Here is a 6,514-nt window from a genome sequence, read left to right on the forward strand (position 1 = left end):
CACTCATTTATTTTATTTTTATTCAGAATTATTTCCTTTAGCAGAACAAAGGTGTCATGTGGATCAGAGCTGAAAGACTCCACCATGTTCTACAAAGCTTCTAGAAAATCTTAATCTTAAAACATTTCACTGAATGAAAGTGCGCAGTGTTCTCAATGCTTCTCCAACAGTTCTAAGTCACCTGTTCACTTTCTGTTCTCCTAGAGTTCCTTTTCTCTTTTTCTACAGTTCTGCTGCTAATCGTCAAGAGCTCTCCTGCTCTTCTTGCTCCAGAGATCTCACACTTTTCTTTTCCTCCAAAATTCTCAAACTTTCTTTTCTCAGAGTTCTATTGCTTATCTTCTTTTAGAGATCATCTGCATTTCTTCCTTCAGAGTTCCTCTGCTCTTTTTCCTCCAGAGATCTCACACTTTTCTGCTCCCAAAGTTCTCATCTCCCAGTGTTCAGAGCTCTCAGAAATACATTTCTTTATGAGTTCTCCCTCATGGTCTCCATTGCCCCCATCTTGTTCACTAGGTAATGCTACACACCCAAATACGACGCGGCTGGAATGGAAAAGCGAAACAACGTCTTCTGAATGAAAAGTGTGACAGAACTTTAAGTGCTGAGTCAAGATTGCTTTGAGTCTAAACCTCCCTCTGACCTTGTTGTGTCCAGTGATGACAAAGCAGTCCTGAACCCCACCAGACTGCAGAACACTCCTGTGCTTCTTCTGTCCTAATGGGGAAGAAAGAGATAGCAAGAGAGAGCAAACAAGTGTGTGTGTGTGTGTGTGTGTGTGTGTGTGTGTGTGTGTGTGTGTGTGTGTGTGTGTGTGTGGGAAATGAATAAAGAAGAGAAAGAGCCATGTTGTCAGGTCGGCAATTGAAATTCTGCAGCACCACATCCATAAACAAGGTGTGAACAGATAACCAGCTCCGTCCTGATCTCTCTAATAACATCTAGAATGCAAAACAGCTTCATCTGCTGTAGCAACTGAAGCTCAAATATCTGATGGATTTCACTGATTAGATGAAGAGATGCGCCGCATTGCTGTTGCTGCCCATGTGCTCTGATCTCAATCAATTTAGAAGAAAAATGAGTAAAAGAACATCTGGGTGATATTTGTATTTCTAACCCCTGTGTGATGTGAGAAAAAGAATGTAATAATACAGAGTTCAATGTTACACCATGAAGCTGCTCATTCTACAGCAAAAACAGAGCAGAAACACCTCAATGAAACAACAGAGACAGTTTAGAATTGCACACAGGAGTGTTAGCGGTATTTTGTTAGTCTATTTCTAGAACTCATTTCTCTAAAGGAGGACATAAATCCAGTCCTGTGATGGGAATCTCTAGTGGTGTGGAATTGCTGAATTTCCATGAACAAGCTGTTACTATAGAAATGATGAGCGCATTAGAACGAGTGTGATGATATGAACCTGTCTGAGCTGCCGTGCTGCCAGCAATCTGACCGATTCTTCCCAAAATAACAGAATAAACCATCAACATTGAATGTTTTCATAATCATACAACCAACAAATAACAATCAGGCAGTCGAGAACAGCTTCCAATCCTATCAGACAGATTTATTTGCCTCCCAAAGCGAAAAAAAAAAAATACCCATAATCCAATATAACGACCATAAAATAGTGAATCAGATCCCTGCATATCGTATAATTCAACGTTCTGCTGAAAACAAGATTAACTTCATCCACATTAACCTTCACTCTATTCCCTGTTAGCTTTACTGCGTGTGTGTGTGTGTGTGTGTGTGTGTGTGACATAAAATCCCCCGTATCCTCCACCAAATCCTCTGTCTGCTGACTGCCAGAGCCATCACACTCCTGCTAACCACGGCATGAACTCAACGCTGTTGTGAAATAGCAGCTTGAGAGATTACATGGATTTGGCTTTAGTAAATGTGTAGCGTGCACACACACACACACACACACACACACACACACACACACACACACACACACACACACACACACACTCTTTTGATTTCATTAATCTATTTACTCTTACCATATAGCACTGGTGAATTCTGGATTCTGATTGGTCAGAGGAAGATTATATTGTAGGAGATTCGGTCAAAAAGCTCAGGGATAAAAGTAAATAGCTGCCATAAAGAGGAATAACATCACCACAGCACTCATCACTCCATCAATTTTCACTTTTTCACTGCTTTTTTTATTTATTTGATGAAAATTTACTTACATATTTATTTATCTGAACTTCTCAGTTTGATGCCAAACTGCATTTCGTTGCTGTGTACCTGCACTACACTATACAATGACAAGTTTTATCTATTCATTCATCCATCCATCCATCTATCCATCCATCCATCGCTCATCAAATCATCATTAATTTACTACATCACTCATTACTCTATTACTCATCACACCATCACACCATCACTTTACCACTCATCACATCACATCACTCATCACATCACATCATCATCATCATCACTCCATCATCACATCACTTCATCATCACATCACTCCATCATCATATCACTCCATCATCACTCATCACTCCATCATTACATCACTCCATCATTACATCACTCCATCATTACATCACTCCATCATTACATCACTGCTCACATCACTCCATCATTACATCACTCCTCACATCACTCCATCATTACATCACTCCATCATTACATCACTCCATCATCATCACTCCATCATCACATCACTCCATCATCACTCCATCATCATCACTCCATCATTACATCACTCCATCATCACATCACTCCATCATCACTCCATCATCACATCACATCACTCATCACATCACATCACTCCATCATCACATCACTCCATCATCACATCACTCCATCATCATCACTCCATCATCATATCACTCCATCATCACTCATCACTCCATCATTACATCACTCCATCATTACATCACTGCTCACATCACTCCATCATTACATCACTCCTCACATCACTCCATCATTACATCACTCCATCATTACATCACTCCATCATCACATCACTCCATCATCACATCACTCCATCATCACTCCATCATCACATCACTCCATCATTACATCACTCCATCATCACATCACTCCATCATCATCACTCCATCATCACATCACATCACTCCATCATAACATCACTCCATCATCACATCACTCCATCATCACATCACTCATCAAACTATTACCTCATCGCTCATCACCCCATCAGTTATCAGTCATCAGATCACCATCCATTAACCATCATCACATCCCTTATCACTCCATCATCACATCCCTCATCACTCCATCATCACATCACTCATCGCTTTATCACTCATCATTTCATTACATAATCTCATCACCTGATCATCTCACTCATCACTCAGTACTTTACTATAACAGCATTAAATAGTTACTGTTAGTAGAACAGTCCAGGTGAGACACTGAACAGTGATCGAGCCCCAGAAGGTTGTGAGCTTGTGCCCTTTCACCCTCACACTGTTCAGGTGTCCTGCTGGTCAGAGTGTAATAATTGTACTTCGTACAGCTTTCATGTGGATCAGAGACGTGAGTTACATTCAGTAGTGAGTTGTGAGGTCAGGGTCGTCTCTCCACGGCGGCTCTGCTCGACATGGCTCTGGCAGTGCTAGCTAACACTGTCACTTGTGTCCTAGCATTTCTTTATTTAAATAACTGTAAAAAATTAAAAGGATTGTTTCTGGTATTTTTAGGCTCTTTAATAGTAAGTGATTTATTATGAGTTTTTAAACACATACTACATGGAATTCATTCAATAATTCTGGCTACAGATGGAGGCAGTTGCGCTAGTGCTAGCTTGTTATCTACTGGATCTGAATAGGACCTACATCCCTACAGCGGCAACTTCTCAGCATGCTTCGTTACTCATTAGATATACTCTTAGCTATTCGATGTACGGTGCGAGACTGATTCTCATTCTCTGTGCACTCGAAGTCAGTAAGCTCTAGGTTGCGAATTATTCTTTGCATTTTTCCACCGTAATTCTGTTCAAGTACTCAAATGACATGTTTTTGAGGTAAAATCTCAGCGTATCACAGCTTTTGTTAGATCTCAGGTTAGTTTAATTTATTCCTCTTCACCTCCTCCATGTCTGTTAATCACAGCACTACAGCGATTCCTTTTTGGCATCGCATTATGCGTGTCAGCTCCTCCGATTTGCTTCAGCCCCTGAGCCTCGCCACAACAAGTCCCGGCTCGTCTCATCTTCCCCTCTCTGCCTTCCTGCCCTGAGCTAAACAAATCAAAGAGAGACCCATATGCTGCTGTCCGCATTCATTACTCACCCGGAGACCCCTTATACCAAATCACAACTGCACTGTAGACACTGGATGTCCTGGACCCTCGCTCTGTTTCTCCACCCACCCTGACGCTGATTAGTTTACTATAACAAAGTGTCTTATTCTTCTTACACCACAGCAATTCATCCACACGATTTATCTATTTCTAATGTACATTCAAATCCAAATATAACAAAGTCTGAGAGTGTAAGAGAAACACATTCACACAATGTCCACGTCTCTTTCATGTCTCACAGCAGCAAAGTTGTGGAGGTAAAATTCTGTATACAGTGAGACGTGTCTATCTTTAGACATGTCTATGGTGAGACGTGTCGATGGTAAAGCTGTGTAACGCACGTGTCCATGGTGAGTGTTAATGGATTGCCCTGTCTGTCGTGAGTCATGTCCACAGTGAGACATGTATATGATGAGTAATGTTTAATCACAGCACTGTCTGTAGTGAGACATGTCCATGGTGAGCAGTGTTTAATGATTGTGAAATGTATCTATGGTGAGACGTGTTCATAGTGAGACATGTAAATGATGACGCATGTCTATGGAAAAGAATGTCCATGGTGAGGAGTATTAATGTGGAATTTTATAGGAATAGGGAAATGTGGGGGAAATGTGGGGAAAAAATTTGGAGAGAAATGTGATGAGAAATGTGTGGGAAATGTGGTGAAATGTTAGGAAATGTGTGGAAATGTGTGGGAAATGTGGTGAAATGTGTGGGAAATGTGTGTGAAATGTGGGAGAAATGTGGTGAAATGTGGGAGAAATGTGGTGAAATGGAGAAATGTGGTGAAATGGGGAGAAATGTGGTGAAATGGGGAGAAATGTGTGTGAAATGGGGAGAAATGTGGTGAAATGTGGGAGAAATGTGGTGAAATGTGTGAAATGTGGGAGAAATGTGGTGAAATGTGTGAAATGTGGGAGAAATGTGAAATGTGGGAGAAATGTGGTGAAATGTGGGAGAAATGTGAAATGTGGGAGAAATGTGGTGAAATGTGTGAAATGGGGAGAAATGTGGTGAAATGTGTGTGAAATGTGGGAGAAATGTGGTGAAATGTGGGAGAAATGGTGAAATGTGGGAGAAATGTGGTGAAATGTGGAGAAATGTGGTGAAATGTGGGAGAAATGTGGTGAAATGTGGGAGAAATGTGGTGAAATGTGTGAAATGTGGGAGAAATGTGGTGAAATGTGTGTGAAATGTGGTGAGAAATGTGGGAGAAATGTGTGTGAAATGGGGAGAAATGTGGTGAAATGTGGTGAAATGTGGGAATATGGTGAAATTTGGGGAAATGGGGAAAATGTGGTAAAATGTTAGACAATGTGTGGAAATGTGGGAAATGTGGTGAAATGTGTGAAATGTGTGTGAAATGTGGGAGAAATGTGTGAAATGTGTGAAATGTGGGAGAAATGTGTGGAAATGTGTGAAATGTGGGAAATGTGTGGAAATGTGAAATGTGGAAATGTGAAATGTGGAAATGTGGAAATGTGGTGAAATGTGGGAGAAATGTGTGAAATGTGGTGAAATGTTAGGAAATGTGTGGAAATGTGTGAAATGCGGTGAAATGTGTGGAAATGTGTGAAATGTGGGAGAAATGTGGTGAAATGTGGGAGAAATGTGGTGAAATGGGGAGAAATGTGGTGAAATGTGGGAGAAATGTGGTGAAATGTGGGAGAAATGTGAAATGTGTGTGAAATGTGGAGAGAAATGTGGTGAAATGTGGAGAAATGTGTGAAATGTGGGAGAAATGTGGTGAAATGTGGGAGAAATGTGGTGAAATGTGTGTGAAATGGGGAGAAATGTGGTGAAATGTAGAAATGTGAAATGGGGAGAAATGTGGTGAAATGTGGGGAGAAATGTGTGAAATGTGGGAGAAATGTGGTGAAATGTGGGAGAAATGTGGTGAAATGTGGGAGAAATGTGGTGAAATGTGGGAGAAATGTGGTGAAATGTGTGTGAAATGTGGGAGAAATGTGGTGAAATGTGAGAAATGTGGTGAAATGTGTGTGAAATGTGGGAGAAATGTGGTGAAATGTGGTGAAATGTGGAGAAATGTGGGAGAAATGTGGTAAAATGTTAGACAATGTGTGGAAATGTGGGAAATGTGGTGAAATGTGTGAAATGTGGTGAAATGTGGGAAATGGGGAAAATGTGGTGAAATGTGGGAAATGTGTGTGAAATGGGGAGAAATGTGAAATGTGTGAAATGTGGGAGAAATGTGGAAAT

The sequence above is a fragment of the Silurus meridionalis genome, chromosome 12 (genome assembly GCF_014805685.1).
Source record: "Silurus meridionalis isolate SWU-2019-XX chromosome 12, ASM1480568v1, whole genome shotgun sequence".
NCBI lineage: Eukaryota > Metazoa > Chordata > Actinopteri > Siluriformes > Siluridae > Silurus > Silurus meridionalis.